Raw genomic sequence first — 20,282 nt, 5'->3', positions numbered from 1 at the left:
AGTGATACATGACTGTATATGTAAAGTTGCCTGTAGTCCATTTTGTGAGCCATGAATTGGTAGATAATTTAGGCTCCAAGAATTTGTTAGGCGTCTTTACTTCTTTGAGCATTTGTTGGATTAGGTATGTGGGAGGTAGTTAGAAGTGAACAGTTGACTTCCTCGGTGTAGTTTCAAATAGTCTTCATGATCTTCTAGTTCATCCTCCTCTAATTATTTTTATTTTATTTTAATTTTTTTTGAGGTGAAGTCTTGCTCTATTGCCCAGGCTGGAGTGCAATGGTGCCATCTCGGCTCACTGCAACCTCCGCTTCCCGGGTTCAAGCAATTATCCTGCCTTAGCCACCTGAGTAGCTGGGATTACAGGCCCAGCTAATTTTTTGTATTTCAGTAGAGACAGGGTTTCCCTGTGTTGCCCAGGCTGGTCTTGAACTCCTGAGCTCGGGCAGTCTGCCCACCTTGGCCTCTCAAAGTGGTAGGATTACAGGCATGAGCTGCCACACCCAGCGAATTTTTTTAATTTTTTATTTCTATTTATTTATTTTTTCGAGAAGGGTCTCACTCTGTTGCCCAGGCTCGAGTGCGGTGGTGCAATCTCAGCTCACTGCAACCTCTGCCTCCCGGATTCAAGCGATTCTCCTGCCTCAGCCTTCCGAGTAACTGGGATTACAGGTGTGCACCACCACGCCTGGCTGATTTTTGTATTTTTAGTAGAGATGGAGTTTCACCATGTTGGCCAGGCTGGTCTCAAACTCCTGACCTCAGATGAACTCCCCGTCTCACCTTCCCAAAGTGCTGGGATTACAGGCGTGAATCATCCGCACTTAACACACGGGGCCTGGCTATAGGATCGATGCCCTGTAAAGAATTCTTGTATTGAATCAGGAGAGTGTTAAATTATTTTGGATCAATCTGTTTAAGGGCAGGCAAGGAAACATTTAATAAAAAAGATTCTTGTCTAGGCCAGGTGCGGTTGCTCATACCTATAATCCTAGCTCTTTGTGGGGCCAAGCTAGGCGGATCACTTGAGCCCAGGAGTTCAAGACCAGCCTGGGCAACATGGCAAAACTCTTTCTACAAACAAGAATACAAAAATTAGCCGGTCATAGTGACTCACGCCTGTAGCCCCAGCTGCTCGGAAGGCTGAGGTGAGAGGATCACCTGAACCCGGGGAGGTCAAGGCTGCAGTGAGCTGAGGTGGTGCCGCTGCATTCCAGCCTGGACAACAGAGGGAGACACTGTCTTAAAAAAAAAAAAAAAAAAAAAAAAGCCTAAAAGGTAACTATTAAGAATACTAAGTTTCCTGAGTTGCTATACATAGATATGTACGGCTCCAGGTGGAAGCTCTGAGACATACATTTCTAGCCACCGTGTGTGGCAGGTTTGCGGAGTAAGTGTTCATGAACACAGGTTTGTACTGAGGAGACTTCAAAGCAGCTGATGATTTATTTGAACACTTCTGGCTTGAAGGTTTAGGGGAAAAGTATCCTTAGAGTAAGTGGATAGAGAACTGCTTTGACAGTCAGTGGTAAAGTATTATTTTCTTGGAATGAATATGAACTTTGGAGCCAGAAGTCCTGTTTTAAAATCCAAATCTGTCACTTACTGGGAATGACTTAGGGCAGATCACTACTTTCCTTTCATCAGGAGTTTCTTTCACTGCCAAATGGAGGCATGATTTATTCTCTGTCTACTTAAAGGACATTTAGGAGGGTCCAGGTATATACTGTGTATAAAAGTGCTTTGTAAACTGTAAAGTATTATACAAATACTCATAATTACTATTATTTTAATAACCATGAAAATAATTTTTTTTTTAGTCATAGTAGTTGAAGTCTGAACTTTCCATAGTGTATGTATTTATAATAGAATAGGAGTTTCAGTGATAAAAAAAAATGTGATTCTCCTTTCCAAGCCTGTTGTGTGAGTAAGGTTAACTGCTGGAGGATACAGAATTCAGATGGTACCTTGAGTCTTTCTTTCCCAGACTGGGTACAAACAAAATGAATAAGAAACTTTCAGATTTACTCTGTAGAGAATGAGGGAGACGAGGTGTAAGAGGATGTGTTTTAAGCTGTGAAAAGGTCTAAAATCAGGAAAGGTTTTCCTGAAGGTTTTTAGAAAATTAAGAATGGGTTGTAGCATTTTGGACATGGTTAAATTTCATTCAGTAAACTCAGATTTTGTTAAAATACTGTGTAGCAGTTAAGAAGTATCCAATTATTCAGGATAGATACACGTTAGTTCAAGGCTTTCTCATTAGATCTTTTGATCAGTGTTGTGTAGTACTTACCAGCACAGGTTTTTGTGTCAGTCTTGAGTTTTGTGTTCTGGCATTCCTCTTTACTGAGCATGTGATCTTAGGCAATTATTAAATAACCTCCATGCCTCAATTTTCTCTCTTAAACTACTCAGATGGTTTTGGCACCCACCTCATAAGGCAATTGAGTGAATTAAGTAACATACTGTGTACAAAGCACATATCACAGCTGGAGATGTAACATAGTGCTCAATAGATGCTAACATTTCATACATTCATTTAGCAAATATATATTGTATGTATACATGGCATGAAGTGTTTTAAACATGAACTTCTTTAATTTGTATTCGTAAGTGTTCTTGGTTATAAGTGACAGCCGGGCGCAGTGGCTCACGCCTGTAATCCCAGTACTTTGGGAGGCCGAGGTAGGCAGATCATGAAGTCAGGAGTTCGAGACTAGCCTGGCCAACATGGTGAAACCCCATTTCTACTAAAAACACAAAAATTAGCTGGGCATGGTGGCACATGCCTGTAGTCCCAGCTACTCGGGAGGCTGAGGCAGGAGAATCACTTGAACCCAGGAGGCGGAGGTTGCGGTGAGCCGAGACTGTACTTCACTCCAGCCTGGGGAACAGAGCGAGACTCCATCTCAAAAAAAAAAAGGAAACCCAATTTAAGTATAATGGATTTTCCCCAGTGTTTGTAGCTGGGATAAACCAGGGGTGTGGCTCAGTCTAGGAAATCAGCTGCTCCCGTTGGATGTCTGTCTCAGCCTTTCCCTTTATCTCTCCCTCCCTCCACTCTCTCCTACTCACCTTACCCTATCTCTTCCTGTCCTTTCTCCTCTCCATTCCTTGTTCCTCCCTTTGGGCTGGAGGAGAGAAGCTGCTTACTTATAACTAAGTACTTGATTATTGTTGAATTATATAATTCAAGTCTTATTTTTTAAAAGAACGAGCAAGTTATATGGTGCCAACTTGATCTAAGCGTGTTTAATGTTGTACATCTCCATTAAAATGTGAGCTCTGGGAGTTGGGGAGCCCCACTATCCATTCATTCATTGTGTGGTTTAAATTTTCTTTTTTATAGAGATGGGGAATTGCTGGGTTGCCCAGGCTGGCTGTGAATTTCCGGGTTCAAGTGATCGTCCCGTGTCTGCCTCCCAAAGTGCTGGGATTATAGGCATGAGCCACCGTGCCTGGCCCCACCAGTCCTTTAACTAGCATGTCTCTAGTGCCTGGCATAGCATTTGGCATGAGCCTGGCACTTGGTAGATACTCAGTAAACATCTGCTCAGTGAACAGTCTTACTGAAGGAACTCTTTATTTGAAGATCAAAAAACAAAAAAAAATCTAAGAACATTAGGGATTAGGCAGCTTGATAGTATTTAATGATACATTGAATTAACAGCCCATGGTAATAAGTCATACTGGTTACTTTTTCTGTTTAGTAACTTTAGACCTAGTAATATGTTCTAATTTCAAATGTTAAGACTTACTGGGTGGTGTAAAGCTGCATTATTTTGCTATTTTGTGTAGGAAAAATACTCTTAGAATTAACCATGGTTCATTTTGGTTTTAATTGCTTTTTCTAGAGAAATTTGTCCTTTACATAAGAAAATACTTTTATAAATACTCTTAAGTTGAAGTAATAAAATTAGCTGCATAGGTTATTGATTAGTTTTAGGCATGTCTCTCTGTGTGTGTGTCCGTGTGTGTGTGTGTGTGTGTTGAGACAGAGTCTCACTCTGTTTCCCAGGCTGAATGCAGTGTTGCGATCATGGCTCACTGCAGCCGCAACCTCCTGAGCTCAAGTGATTCTCCCACTTCATCCTCCCAAGTAGCTGGGACGACAGGTGTGTTCAATATGCCAGGCTAATTTTTGTATTTTTGCAGAGATGGGATCTTCCTATGTTAACCAGGCTGGTTTTACACTCTAGGGCTCAATCAATCCTCTTGCCTTGGCCCCCCAAAGTCCTGGGATTATAGGTGTGAGCCACCATGCCCAGCCATTATATGTTTCAAAGATAGTGTTGTTAGTTTGGGAGGCCAGCACAGAAGGATTGCTCAAGCCCAGGGGTTCGAAACCAACCTGGTTAACATAGGGACACCCTGTATCTACCAAAAACAAAACAAAACAAAAACAAACCCCAAAACAGAAAAGATAATAAAATTTAAAAAGTGTTGGAAATATACCAAAAAGTATGGCATTAGCTTTGTACATAGCTGCTAGCTGTATTGTAAGAAGAGAATGCAGTGTTAACTGGTAGTAAAATATTTATTGATCAAGTGAATCACATTTTATTTAGACCTGAGCATCTAGTTCCTGAGCCTCACTTGAATGTGAACACAACCACTCTAGCACACACCCACTTGCTTGCAGCCCCAAACATTGATCTTTGTGGGCCACTGCTCAGCACAGAATTCCCTAAAGGAACCATCCAGGATATCTAGTGTTTGTGAGTTGGAAAGTCTCACTCTTTTTTCCTGAAGTGATGAGATTTTACTAATTAGTTGATTGGTAACTGGATTGTTACCGATCAAGTTTAACGTTGGTACTTTGATGATGAAATTATGAACTGGAACTAATCCTAATAATGTCTGTCAACTTGCAAAGCAAATAGTTTTCCACAGTAGCCAACTGTACTTTTTTTTTTTTTTTAAGACAGGGTCTTGCTCTGTTGCTCAGATTGGAGTGCAGTGGTGCAATCTTGGCTCACTGCAACCTCTGCCTCCCAGGTTCAAGCGATCCTCCCACCTCAGCCTCCTGAGTAGCTAGGACCACAGGTGTGTGTCACCACATCTGGCTAAGTTTTTTTTTTTTTTTTTTTTTTTGTAGAGATAGGGTTTTGCTATGTTGCCCAGGCTGGCCTGGAACTCCTGAGCTAAGGCAATCTATCCATGCAGTCAGTCATAGCTTATTGTAGCCTCAAACTCCTAAGCTCAAGCAATCTTCCTGCCTTGGCTTCCCAGAGTACTGGATTACAAGTTTGAGCCACTGTGCCTGGCAGTAACCTGTTATGTTGATGGTAGATTTAAAGGAATGAATTGAAGAAACAGAAGACTCAGGGCAACATCTTACCCATTGTGAGACTCCCTTTTCTACCTGCTTTTGCTTATTTTGTTATTAGCAATGTTCCAGATTTACATATTAATTAATTACTGCTTAGTAAGGGCCTGTAAATTCCCCTTAGGATGCTTGTTGAATCTTTGTTGCTACTCTTTTAGTTACAACCACCACCGCCACCACCACCACCACTACCTACAACATTGACATCCCTTCAAATGAGTTAAATCCATAACTTTTAGGGAAAAATCAGATCAGAATATTTACCCAAATTTCTTTACTGTGTACTAGATGGAAAGCAACCATTAGTGCTGTTCACCTTGCAAATTACTGTGTTAGGGCTGGGCATGGTTGGGAGGCCTAGGTGGGCGGATCACTTGAGACCAGGAGGTCAAGACCCGCTTGGCCAACATAGTAAAACCCTCTGTCTACTAAATATGAAAAATTAGTCGGGTATGGAGGTGTGCGCCTGTAATCCCAGCTACTCAAGAGGCTGAAGCGTGAGAATCGCTTGAACCTGGGAGGTGGAAGTTTCAGTGAGCCAAGATGGTGCCACTGCACTCCAGCCTGGGTGACAGAGTGATTCTGTCTCCCCAAAAAAGAAAAAAAAAAATTGCTGTGTTAGTAGTTAACAAGTTATTTTACTCAGCTTTATCATTTTTTTGGTATCTCTTTTTTTGTTTTCACACACTGCTTAATGTCGTTGTTTAGACTGGAGTTTGTAGAAAATGCATGCTATTTAATATTTTTTTGCAAAAATTGTTATTTGCCTATAGTATATAGGAAAGTTGCCTTTTTCATGATTGCATTTCTAAAGCTAGGATTAGAAATAGATTTATAAATGTTGTTACTCCAAATGTCTTCATTTTTTATAAGCTTGCTTTTTAGTTAGTAGGGTTTGAACAAGGTTGTAAAGTGTGTTGTCTTTGGTGACTCCATTTCATTTAGTGAAGTCCTTTGATGTTTGCCAGGAACTATACTAATCACTGTTAGAAGTCATCTCTGGTGGCCGGGCACGGTGGCTCACGCCTGTAATCCCAGCACTTTGGGAGGCCAAGGCGGGCGGATTACGAGGTCAAGAGATGGAGATCATCCTGGCCAACATGGGGAAACCCTGTCTCTACTGAAATACAAACGTTAGTTTGACGTGGTGGCATGTGCCTGTAGTCCCAGCTACTCAGGAGGCTGAGGCAGGATAATTGCTTGAACCAGGGAGGTGGAGGTTGCAGTGAGCCGAGATCATGCTACTGTATTGCAGCCTGGCGACACAGTGAGACTCTGTCTCAAAAAAAAAAAAAGAAAAAAAAAAGAAAAAAAGAGATAATCTCTGGTAGCAGACAATAGATGTCTCAAGTAGGTGGACTTTTTTTAATTTTTTAAGTTTTTACTTTTTTGCCCCATTTTAAAACTGAGGACTCGCCGGGTGCGGTGGCTCACACCTGTAATCCAGCACTTTGGGCTAAAAATACAAAAAAAAAAAAAAAAAAATTAGCCGGGCGTGGTGGCAGGCGCCTGTAGTCCTAGCTACTTGGGAGGCTGAGGCAGGAGAATGGCATGAACCTGAGAGGCAGAGCTGGCAGTGAGCCGAGAGCTGAGATTGCGCTACTGCACTCCAGCCTGGGCGACAGAGCAAGACTCCATCTCAAAAAAACAACAACAAAAAAAAAACAAAAGAGAAAAGACTCTGAGAATTAGAGTCTTAAAGGTTTATCTAGTTATTAATAAGTCTTGCAGTTGGGATTCAAGCTATTATCTGATTTTTCCTGTAGCTTTAAGGAGAAAAGAGTAAAGATGAAGGAGTAGGCAAGAAGAAAGCCTCTCTCTGTTTCTTTTTACACCATCAACTTTCTTTTAATTAGATTTTATGCAGAACTAAAAAAGAAACATGCCCCTCGTTTTAGGGGGCCAGACTGTGGCATAAGTAAGAAGATTTTCAGAGGGCTGTAATGTGGCTAGATTCTAATCTTGAGATAATCGACAGGTGATGGGGATGGGGGAGCCTTTGGAGGTGTAGGCAGGAGAAATGTCTGAACCAACACCGTTTGTTTGCCACCTAAGGTTCTTTCTTTAGATAAGTTACTTGGAAACATTCTTGAAGTCAGAAATAAAACCCCACATTTTGAAAGAGCAAGTTTTATCTTGACAGAGGGTTTTGTTTCTCCTAGGGAATAGATGGTGATTTTTCAATTAGACATCTACTTAGATTCTGTCCCCTTCGGAAAGTACATTGGAAGAAGCTAGTCAGTCTTTGTCAGGAGTTAAGTGTACTTTATCTGTTTAACCTATCAGATAAATAACTGTTGGGTACTAGGCTTAATACCTGGGTGATGAAATAATCTGTACAACCAACCCCTATGACATGAGTTCACCTGTATAACAAACCTTCACATATACCCGTGATCCTAAAATTAAAGTAAACAAATGGAAAAAGATCTGCTAGGACTGTGACAAGAGACACAGAGTCTGAGCCCAGCTTCTAAAGGCTGTAACACAGTCCTCTTTAGTCTTCCAGTAGTACAGGGCAAATAATTTTTACATTAAAGTTAGTTTGTATGTTTCTCCATGTGTTACTTGGAATGTATTTTAATTCATGTTAAAATGATCTCAGCATTGTGTTTCTCTAGATTGAGAATAATTTTTTGAGATTATCGGGGCCTCTTGCTTAAAATCTTACGAAGGTTGATTAACTTACCCCAGCTGACTCCTTTTTTATAAAAGTGTCAGAAATGAAAAACTGAAGATATTTGTTTAAGATGGAATATATCTATATATAATATTACAGTTATTAAAAATGTATGTTTGCTTAAGTTATTGTAAAAGCATTTCCAGCAAGTGATTGATAACTTTTACCCAAGGCACAGTCAGTAGGTGGAAATAAATCTCTGCACTGGACTTGAAACTAACAAATCTATAATTTGTAATTTTTTTTGTCACTACTTGAACCAACATTGGTCTTTTTTCTTGTGATTTATATAGCTCTAATAGTCAGTTTTACCACTTTATTATGTTCTGTTCTCATAGAACTCTTCATTAATTTGTGTATTTCGGTTTTGTCTCTCCCATGAGATATTCAACTTCTTGAGAGCAGTGGCACATGTATGCTATTTTTATTTGTTGACCAGGCATCACAACTTGTATATCATAGATATGTGCAGTTTCATGCTTCTTTCAGCTGTTGTTAGTCTAACATACTTTTAGCTTCTTAGGGATAAATATTACAAAGTCAGCCTATAGAATAGTACAGTCATGCATCCTTTGTGATGCCTTGATTAGAACTAGCCTGATGTGTAGGAAATTTTAGAATTATAGGAAACTGTTTATTAGAAATTTTCAGACACTCTACCATATTTTGATTGTCAGTGATTATCACAGATTTATATTTGTTGCATAAGAGAAATCTACAGACAACATACCTCAAACTGAATATAGCCAATTGTCATTAATCTATCCCTTCCTCTCTCCTTCCCTTCCTTCCTCCTGGTGACTTTATGATGTTGTGTGGACTTCGTAGAGGATTTCCTTATTTGAGGAATCATGCATAAAGTTTCTTGAACTCATGCATAAAGTTATTTTACAATATATATATTTCTCTTTTTTTTTGTTTGTTTTCTTGAGATGGAGTCTTGCTCTGTCACCCAAGCTGGAGTGCAATGGTGCGATCTCAGCCGTAACTGCCGCCTCCCAGGTTCAAGCAATTCTCCTGCCTCAGCCTCCTGAGTAGCTGGGACTACAGGCATGTGCCACCACACCTGGCTAATTTTTGTATTTTTAGTAGAGATGGGGTTTTGCCACGTTGGCCAGGCTGGTCTCGAACTCCTGACCTCAGGTGATTCACCTGCTTTGGCCTCCCAAAGTGCTGGTCTTACAGGTGTGAGCTAACGCGCCTGACCTAAAATATATATTTCTGAGAGGACATAGCAGTCAATTGTATGATCTTTGATATGATTTTCTAATCAGAGACAGAAAGCTTATTTAACAATTTTCCTTTAAGTGTGGTTAAAAAGCCGAGTGGCTTTTGGGAAGATATTATGCCTGAGAAAGGACTTGAATTAGTTGGGTTGCCTTTGTTGTCTTCATGTCGGGTAAGTTATCTCTCTGTGCCTACCTAATGAGGATTAACATTATTTATGAAATGTTTGATGTTAGCAGAAACATTTGACCATTTACTGTTTATTTTTATTTTAATATTTAAGGCTTTGTGTATTTTTTTCAGTTTGCATGTTACTTGTAGTTTGGCTGCTTTGAATAAAGTGCACTTTTGAAAGCCTCTTAATTCTCGGGGAGGTTTCCAACTGTAAAGAAGCCATACAGGTAGTTTTCCCTTAAAGGTTAAATTTCAGCTGGGTGTGTGGCTCCCACCTGTAATCCCAGCACTTTAGGAGGCTGAGGTGGGTGGATCACCCAAGGTCAGGAGTTTGAGACCAGCCTGGCCTACATGGTGAAACCCCGTCTCTACTAAAAATACAAAAAAACATTAGCCAGGTGTGGAGGCGTGTGCCTGTAAACCTAGCTACTCAGGAGGCTGAGGCGGGATAATTGCTTGAACCCAGGGGATGGAGGATGTGGTGAGCTGAGATCACGCCACTGTACTCCAGCATGGGTGACACAGCGAGACTCTGCCTCAAAAACAACAACAACAGCAAACTTCTATCGTAGGCAGTCTCCTTGAAAATGCTTCAGTAGTTTGTTGGAGTTCATTGTGGTGGAACTTTATAAGCCAGTTTTTATGGAACCCTTTAAGCCACTTTATCTTATTTGTGGATGGTGTAATTATCATTGATTTATTCGTTTTCATTCATACATAATAGTTATACCTATTTTGGGGTACACGTGATAATTTAGTACATTCATATAATATATAAAGATCAAATCAGGGTAACTGGGATATCTATTACCTTAAATATTTAAAGAGGTGACAACGTATACAGAAAATAATAGAAACAATGTAAAAACAAAAAACTCTACGCTTTAACTCCCGCCCACCCCACGTTTTGATTTTTTGTTTTCTTAATTTACATATTTTAATATTGCCTGCTTTTTAATAGGTTGCTGTAGGTACTGTTTTTGAGATAGTTTTCTTTGGAGCTTCATACTGGACTTACATGTGGATTGCATCTGACTTTCCTTGTGTAGCTATGAAGGAATACCTGAGGCAGGGTAATTTATAAAGAAAAAAGATTTATTTGGCTCACAATTCTGATGTTTAGAAAAGTTCCGGATTAAACTTCTGCATCTGGTGAGGCTCACCTGTTGCTTCCATTCTTGGTGGAAGGTGAAGGGAAGCCAGCATGTGCAGAGATCACATGGTAAGAGAGAGCGGTGGCTCATGGCTGTAATCCCAGCACTTTGGGAGGTGGAGGCGGGTGGATCACGAGTTCAGGAGATCGAAACCATCTTGGCTAACAAGGTGAAACCCTGTCTCTACTAAAAATACAAAAAATTAGCCAGGCATGGTGGCGGGCACCTGTAATCCCAGCTACTTGGGAGGCTGAGGCAGGAGAACGGCATGAACCCGGGAGGCGGAGCTTGCAGTGAGCTGAGATTGTGCCATTTCCTGCAGCCTGGGTGACGGAGCGAGACTCCGTCTCAGAAAACAAAACAAAACACAAAATCAGAGAAGGAAGGGAAGGCCAGGCTCTTTTTAACAGTTAGCTCTCATGGGAACTAATGGAGTGAGAACTCACTCATTACCATGAAGATGGCACCAAACCATTCCTGAGTGATCCACCCCGATGATGGAAACACCTCCCATTAGGCCCCACCTCCAACACTGAAGATAATTTTCAACGTGAGGTTTGGAGGGGTCAAATATCAAACCATATCAATACCACTATTACAGTAATAGAGTATTCTGAATTTGTTCATATACTTAATTTTACTGGTGAGTTTTGCATCTTTAAATGTTTTCTTCTTGCATGTTAGTGGATTTTTTCCTCTCCCTGCTTCATATCGAAGAACTCCCTTTAAAATTTCTTGTAAGGTGGGTCTGGTGATGACGAATTCTCTCAGCTTTGATTTGTCTGGGAAGGACTTTATCACTCCTTTATGTTTGAAGGACAGCTTTGCTGGTTACAGTATTCTTGGATGACAATCCCCATTTTTCAGCACTTTGAAAATGCCATCTCACTACTTCTTGGCCTATATTATTTCATTGAGAGATCTGTTGTCAGACCAATTAGATAGAGCTCCTTTATATGTCATTACTTCTTTTCTCTTCCTGATTTTAAGATCCTTTCTTTATCTTTGACCTTTGAGAAACTTATTGTATGCCTTGGGGTAATCTTATTTGGGTCATATCTCCAAACTTTTCTATACCTGGATATTTATATCTTTTTCAAGTTTCGGAAAGTTTTCTGTTGTTATTTCTTTGAATAAGCTTTCTACTCCTTGCTCTTGCTCAGTTCCATCTTGAACACAAATAATTCTTAGATTTGATCTTTGGCAGTAATTTTCTATATCTTGTCGGCAATCTTTTTTTAATTTTTTTTTCCTCCTGTGTCTATGTATGTGCCTGTCTTCAAGCTTACTGTTTCTTTCCTCTGCTTGATTAATTCTGCTGATGAGAGCCTCTGATGAATTTTTTAGTTCAGCAAATGTATTTCTTAGTCCCAAGATTTGTTTGATTTTTAAAAAATTATTTCAATCTCTTTGTTAAATTTCTTTCTTTTTTTTGTGTGTGTGATGGAGTCTTGCTCTTTTGCCCAAGCTGGAGTGCAGTGGCTCTGCAAGCCGATCTCTGCAAGCTCCGCCTCCCAGGTTCATGCTATTCTCCTGCCTCAGCCTCCTGAGTAGCTGGGACTGCAGGCACCCGCCACCATGCCCGGCTAATTTTTTGTATTTTTAGTAGAGACGGGGTTTCACCGTGTTAGCCAGGATGGTCTCGATCTCCTGAACTCCGCCTCCCAAAGTGTTGGGATTACAGGCGTGAGCCACCGTGCCCCACTGTCTTTGTTAAATTTCTTTGATAAATTCTTGAATTGCTTTTCTGTGTTATCTTGGAAATCACTGGTTTCCTTGAAAGTGCTATCTTGAACTCCTGATCAGAGAGCTCACATATAACTATCTTATTAGGGCCAATCAGTCACAGGTTTCTTGCTTTGTCTATTTGAGAAGGTCATGGTTCCCTGTTTGCTATTGTTTCTTGTGGATGTATGTATATGACTTTGCATTGTTATAGGCTTAATTATTTATCTTAGTCGTCTCTTCTCTTCTCTTCTTTTTTTTTTTTTTTTTTGAGACAGTCTTGCTCTGTCACCTGGACTGGAGTGCGATGGTGTGATCTCAGCTCAGTGTAACGTCCGCCTCCCAGTTTCAAGCAATTCTGCTGCCTCAGCCCTCCGTAGCTGGGATTACCGGCATGTGCCACCATGCCCAGCTAATTTTTTTTTATTTTAAAATTTATTTTATTTTATTTTTTTTTGTGAGACGAAGTCTTGCTCTGTCGTCCAGGCTGGAGTGCAGTGGCACAATCTCCATTCACTATAAGCTCAGCCTCCCGGGTTCACGCCATTCTCTTGCCTCAGCCTCCTGAGTAGCTGGGACTACAGGTGCCCGCCACCACCATGCCTGGCTAATTTTTTGTATTTTTAGTAGAGACAGGGTTTCACTGTGTTAGCCAGAATGGTCTCGATCTCCTGAGCTTGCGATCCGCTCGTGTCGGCCTCCCAAAGTGCCGGGATTACAGGCGTGAGCCACGGTGCCTGGCTGCCCAGCTAATTTTTGTATTTTTAGTAGAGATGGGGTTTCACCATGTTGGCCAGGCTGGTCTTGAACTCCTGACCTCAGTTGATCCGCCTGCCTTGGCCTCCGAAAGTGCTGAGACTTACAGGTGTGAGCCACTGTGCCCAGCCTTTTTTTTTTTTTTTTTTTTTTTGGTTACTATTAGATATGTCTACTTAGTGAGTCTTATAATTTACCTTGGATATATTTACCAAGGGTATTCTAGACCTTTCTTTCTTTCTTTCCTTTTCTGATTTTCTACTAGGTTACTACTTCCTTTTTGGTACCAGATGGTGCCTTAAGCCCAGGTTTTCCTTAGCTCTAGTAAAGGATCAGAGTGCTGCCTGTCCTGAATGGGGTATTTCCCAAAGGGTGTGAGAGGGCTAGCTAGGGGTTCATTCCCAGGAGACCTGTGGAACAAACCAGCTACAGTGTAGTATTGCTGAGCTACTACTCTGATTTGGCATCTGCTTTGGCTGAGTTGCAGAGTTTCCAGGGCTGGGAATGGTATTCCTGCCATTGCTATTTGAGTCTGGCTGTCTTCAGGGTTATTTCTTTCTTTAGGTACCCAATGCTTCCTACAGATTGAAGAAGGGGACAGGTCTCCTCCTGGGAAACCCACAATGGTGGAGAAGCTGGTTGTCCACCTTGATCTCTATTCTAGTGTAGAAACCGTGAGTTGTGGTGGGGGGGGGGGTATAGTTTCTGCACACTTGACTTCAGGCAGATCAAAGGAAGGGGTGCTGAGGATATAGAAGTCTCTTATTCTCTTACCATTTGCTTGGAATTTTTTTACTTCTCTGGGAACTGACTCCTTCTCATACTTGAGCTCTAGGAAATTGCTGGTGATGATTTGGTGCTCTGTGTGTGTGTGTATATATATATGTGTGTGTGTGTATGTGTATATATATATACACACATATATATATATTTTTTTGCTCTGTCACCAGTCTGGAGTACAGTGGCATGATCTCAGCTCACTACAACCTCTGCCTCCTGGGTTCAAACAATTCCCCTGCCTCAGCCTCAGAAGTAGCTGGGATTAAAGGCACGCACCACCATGTCCAGCTGATTTTTTGTATTTTAGTAGAGATGGGGTTTCACGATGTTGGCTAAGATGGTCTTGATCTCCTGACCTCGTGATCTGCCCACCTCAGCCTCAAAGTGCTGGGATTACAGGCATGAGCCACCATGCCCGGCCAGTGCTGTATATTTGTTTTTGGTTTTCTGTGAGGGTTGTAGGAGGTATGAATCCAGCTTGCTTCTGTAGTACCATTTTGGTATCAGAAAGCACAATTGATATTTGAATAAATGATCACTTGGAAAGGGTAATGTTCTCAGAAGATTCCTATATTAGGTAAGATTTTTTGTTGGGAAAAGTTTCCTTCAGAAAATTTTGGATATGGGCAGACAGCTTTATATGGGCATGTTTTTCATTTGTCATCAACTTTTTATATTCTTATATTTTAGAATCTTCTCGAAATGGCATCTTTCCCTGTTTTATTAATGCTTGATGCTGTTATAAAACATTGCATCTGTGTTTGGTGATTTATGGTTTTATCCGTTTTTCTAATTTGTTCATTAAATACTTACTGAGCACACGCCTGTGTCAGGTACTGAGCTAGGTGTTAATAACACCATGGTGAACTCGACAGAATGGCTTCTACTTATGAAACTTACTTACAGTTGAGACATAAAGCTTTTAGCCCCTCCCCTCCACTTCCCCACTGTATTTTATTGCAGTAGCAGAACCCTCGTGGGCAAAATTTCAGTGGGATTAAAATCTTATATGGAATCCAGATCTTACACAGAACACTTATGTATCAACCAGAAAGAATGTTTTCTGTGATAGGTCCCTACTTCGGAAAAACTTTAACACAGAGATTTTCAAAACTTTCTATACATGAAAGTTTCTGCAGAATCTCAGTATTTAAAGCAGAAAACATAAGTCAGAGCTGATCTGGATGAATGTGTGGTGAGAAGCTTTCCTACACCAAACCCTCCCCGGAGGGCACCTTGTAGAGCTGAGGCCCTATAAAGATACCAGATAAAAAGCCCCCGAGGAAAAGAACTCAGCTTGAGCTTTGCTTCTCCCTTGTGCCACCCATGGCGCATTTCCTGACAGAACGTTTAGGTGAAATAGAGAAACTCTAGCAGCCGTATGTGCAGGCAGTCTTAACGTGAGGAAACTTTAGTATGAAAATATCCTCACATGAAGAGAGTTTCCTGTAGATAACAGCATTAATCACAGGAAACCCTGGGAGCTTTGGGGTGTGACATAGAAAGCAGTTTGAAATCAGTCAACTGGATCACCTTGTTGAGCCACCCCTTAGTATCCATGAGCAATTGGTTCCAGCTTCCATTCACAATATTGAAACCTGTGGCTGCTCAGGTCCCTGATATAAAGTGCATGGTATTTACATATAACCCATGCACATCCTCCCCTATACTTTAAATCATCTCTAGATTACTTGTAATCCCTAATACAATGTAAATGCCTATAAATAGTGGTTATACCAAATTGTTTAGGGAATACTGACCAGATAAATAGTTTAGACATGTTCAGTACAGACACAACAGTTTCCTTCCCAACGTATTTTTAATCTGTGATTGGTTGACTCCATGGATGTGGAACTCTCGGTGTGGAGGGCTGACTGTACTAGAAAAGTCACTTTACTACGGCATGTATTATCTGTTGAGGATTTTGGAGAGGTCAGGAAAGCTTTTTAAAAAGTTGTTCAGGGTTGATACCAACTAATTTAGAATACCTTTTTTTCTCATGAAAAATAGTGTGTAAGATGCTAAATTATTTTCTATTTAGAAAATACTCAGTAGACTATGTAATATAAAATATATTATTTCTTGAAAGTCAAGTTTTGTGCAGTTACTGTCTTACTAGATTTTATAATAATGATGTTAGATAATGGTAACTTACTAATTTTTCTGATTGCTCAGGGAGTTAATTTACATGTATATGGATATCGAATTGTATTTGAAATCCCGGATTAAAAAGAACTGCCCACCTTTCTAAAGCTTAGTTATTCCCTTCTTGTAAGGATTTTTTCTCACTGTGGCTTCCACAGTTATGACTGCCTGCACATATGGTTGCTAGGGTTTCTGGTTTTCATCTGAATGTTATGTCAGGAAATGGGTCACGAATGGCGTTAAGGGTGCAGCTAAGCTCTAGCTGAGTTCCTTTTCTCAGGGGCTTTTAATCTCATGTTCTGTAGGACCTCATTTCAGACCTCATTCTCCAGGCTGTACTCTTAGAAGCCTAGCTTACAAGGCAAGAGGACTGGCATTTAAGTGACACCTCTTTACAAACATGCTTATTGTTATTGTTTTAGCTTAGATTACTTGAGGAGTTCGTGCTGAGATTTGTGTGCTGGAGCTTTCTTGTATAGTGCTCCAGGAATAACCCTTAGCACTGCTCACAAGGGGGAAGGCAGGACTGGGCAAAAGGGGAAGTTAAACTCCAGCAGAGTCCTGGGCAGACCTAAGGGCACTGCTGGAGCTGACATTGCCGTTCAGAATTGCCCCAAATTCAAACAAGATGGCCAAGCCTTTATACTCAAGTCTGGAACATCCATTGCATGTAGGCCGCCATTCCCTCCCTCTTCAAGGGGTATGTTCTTGAGGGAGGGAAGCAGAGCTCATGAAGGCAGCAAGGGCCTTGCCAGGAGTGGGACTTGGCAGCCTGCCTGCAGCATCCCCTATGACCATGCTTTCTGTTTCTCACATTCATCTATTTTTAAGAAGTGAAAATTAAGTATGAAATGTTCTCCTTTCCACAGTTAACTAACAAGACTTCATAATTTAAAACGTAATGCTTAATCTTTAATAAATGCACAAGTATTAAAACTTGTTAGCACCGTAAGTAATATGAAAATGTAACATAGTCACATCTATAAAATCCATAGTGGTTCAATCTTTTTGACAATTGGTTATGAGTATGCTTTGATTAAAAACTGTATTATAAATTAACTACTTTAGGAGTTTTGAGTTTTGTGAAATATACTTTACTTTTTGATTCATAAAGTGTTTTTGTAACAAGAACTCCCTTGCGTCCTCCCTGAAAAAGACAACCACTTCAGGTAGTGCTTTGCTGGTCTTGTTCTTTGTATCTGCAGTTTATTTAAAATGCCATTGTCTTGCTTGTTCGTTGTAAGAGGGGGGTTTTTCCCTTGGGGGACAGATGGACCCTGTCACTTCTTTCCTTTTGATATCTTCATAGTGCTTGTTGGGGAAACAGTGTTGGAAAATGGGTTGGAGAGTAAATCTTGTACTTTGGAGTTAGGTCTGTGGTTGGGTGTCAGCTCTGTCATCCCCTTGCTTGAGTGAAGAGATGCCCGTAAGGAAGCTTTGGCTTCCTCATTAGTTAAATGGAGGTAGTAGTAGAACTTGTATTACAGCATCTTAGCATAAGCTCTGGTGTGTGATCAGTGCTCAATAAATGATGGCTGTGATGAGCTGTAATCATATTTATTGGTCAGTTCTTCTTTTTCACTGTGTTTTTGAACACTTTAGTGAAGGTAGAGGGCAAGTCAGGCACACAAGCTTATGCCAGGAATGGGGCCAGGGGGATCATTTTGAGGTTGTTATCCATTAAAAAATTGTCCTTGAGGGACTGGGCTTTCTTATTCACAGGGGATGACTGTGAGCAAAACAGCAACAAGAAGCCGAAACATAAATAAGGGAGGAAATGACTACTTCACACAGCCTTAGTTAGGTGCAGGGAGCATAGGACAGGCCTGTTTTAGGACTGACCTGCCAGAGCATGACATGGGCCTGGAAGGAATTCTCCCCTCTGTGGTCCTGGATGTCACAACGTGAGTGGAAGCTGGGCCGTCTGTAGGTGCTGCAGCCTGTGTTGGTGAGAGCAACAGACGGACCTGTGGCAGCTGCCTGTAACAGCCCTCTGACAGATGTCTGGGCAGTGGGACAGCAGAAACCATTTGTTCCTAAACACACAGCCGAGGGCTCCCGAAAGACAATAGGGAGTTTTGAGGGAGTGATCTGAGAAGTAGGAGTTAGTCTTTGAGAAGTGCTGGCGGAGAAGTAAGTGGACAGAGCATTATTTTGAAAGAAGTACAAAGAGGACAGTTCCTAGAGAAAACTTGAACTAGAGAAAGTAGATTTTCAAAAGTATAGATTTACCTATTATTATTGTGAAATGTTGGCCTAATGTCATTCAGTTCAAGATAGTGTTTGTATCACAACTACAGGGCTATATCAGTTTATGTTTAATTTTTGAGTAAATCACCCGAAGATATGTTTAGAGGAATTTTGCTTTCCTTGGCCTTCAAAATAAATCTTAAAAAAAATTTATAAAAGACTTCAGTTTTAAATGCAACATAATCCTATAAATATCTAATTAGTGTGTTCGTAGTTCATTAGTGATTCAGTTTTTTAGTGTTAGCAGTACTTTAGCAATATGCAGAATATATCAAGAAAAACCGTACTGTCCCAAAGCTTAAATGAATAATTATTAATTTTAACAAACCATTAGGTACTTGAGGATATATAATGGTAGGCATTTTATTTGATGGTTTTCAAAGTATACAAAAAAAGTGCAAAGTACATTCTTATCCTCAAAGAATTTGGAATTAGCTACATAATTGAGCAACAGTGGCCCATAATTTAGGGCCTGGCTGTGGAGCAGGCACTATACAAGGTAGACAAAAATGGATAGTTTATGTGAAAATGTCTGGGTGGTGGTAGGCTTTTTCTACCTCATAGAACTCGAGACCTATCAAGACAAAAATGATGTATGCACATTGAGCAGCATCTTGCTTGGGAAGTAGTATATAATAGTACGTAATATACAATTGAAGTGCTCTGGGAGGAAGAAAAGGGATGAGATGGCTGAGATTTATAATGGTCAAAGAAGGCTTCTAGGCGGTGGAATCTGGGTGGGGTTTGAGAGGTTGTGAATTGAAACATGGAGAGGGGTGTTTTGAGGGGAGGAGTGAGGTAGACACCTATGTGAGTGATAGAATAATTCTTAGTCCAGCCTATAGGGAGTGGAATGTTCATATTTAAGAAGGCTGGAGTTAAACTGGGGGGGTCTTGAAAGCCAGGCAGTGAGGCATGAAGGTTTTTAAACTGTAATAGTGACAATAGTCTAGCCGAAGGCTGATAAAGGTTGAAATTGGGGTGATACTGCTGGGAGATAGATACAAGGTTATGAGATTGTAGAGTGGATAGGACTTGTTACTGGCAGAGAAGACGAGAAATAAAGAGGTGTTGATTTGGGGTGGGTAGTTATGTAGATGTCTGTTAGGTCCACTTGGTCCAGAGCTGAGTTTGAGTCCTGAATATCCTTGATAATTTTCTGTCTCATTTATCTGTCTAATATTAACAGTGGGGTGTTAAAGTCTCCCACTATTATTGTGTAGGAGTCTAAGTCTCTTTGTAGGTCTCTAAGAACTTGCTTTATGAATCTGGGTGCTCCTGTATTGGATGCATATGTATTTAGGTTAGTGAACTCTTCTTGTTGCAGTGATCCCTTTACCATTATGTAATGTCTTCTTCGTCTTTTTTGATCTTTGTTGGTTTAAAGTCTGTTTTATCAGAGACTAGGATTGCAATCCTTAGCTTTTCTTTTGCTTTCCATTTGCTTGATAAATATTCCTCCATCCCTTTGTTTTGAGCCTGTGTGGGTCTTTGCATGTGAGATGGGTCTCCTGAATACAGCACAGGCAAAGTAGATTTAGTATGATTCTTCAGGGTCCTGTGATTTTTAGAATGGTAAATGAACATTGGATGTAATTTAAAGTTAGCAGCCGTATTTGCCTTTAACAAGAGAGTTGTGCCTGTCCTTTGAAGCTTTTTTTTTTGGAGACAGAGTTTCGCTCTTGTGGCCCAGGCTGGAGTGCAATGGTGCAATCTCGTCTCATTGCAGCCTCTGCCTCCTGGGTTCAAGCGATTGTCCTGCCTCAGCCTCCTGAGTAGTTGGGATTGCTGGCGTGCACCACTCCACCTCCTAGGTTCAAGTGATTCTCCCACCCAGACTCCCGAGTAGCTGAGATTACAGGCATGCACCACCACGCCTGGCTAATTTTTGTATTTTTAGTAGAGACGTAGTTTCACCATGTTGGCCAGGCTGGTCTTGAGCTCCTGAACTCAGGTTATTCACCTGCCTCGGCCTCCCACAGTGTTGGAATTTCAAGCGTGAGCCACCGTACCTGTCCCTTTGAAGCTTTGAAGCTAGGCATTGACTCCTCTATCTATGTAA

General features: G+C 40.8%; 1 protein-coding gene across 22 annotated transcripts in view; it reads left to right on the top strand.

Moving 5' to 3' along the window:
• The window catches only part of KDM4C (lysine demethylase 4C), a 417,412-nt gene that overhangs the window by 96,456 nt on the left and 300,674 nt on the right, over positions 1-20,282 (top strand). The gene's annotated exons all lie outside the window — the stretch shown is intronic.

Source organism: Macaca fascicularis, chromosome 15 (genome assembly GCF_037993035.2).
Source record: "Macaca fascicularis isolate 582-1 chromosome 15, T2T-MFA8v1.1".
Lineage (NCBI taxonomy): Eukaryota > Metazoa > Chordata > Mammalia > Primates > Cercopithecidae > Macaca > Macaca fascicularis.
The sequence above is the reverse complement of the archived record's forward strand: the minus strand, read 5'-3'. Positions and strand labels throughout refer to the sequence as shown.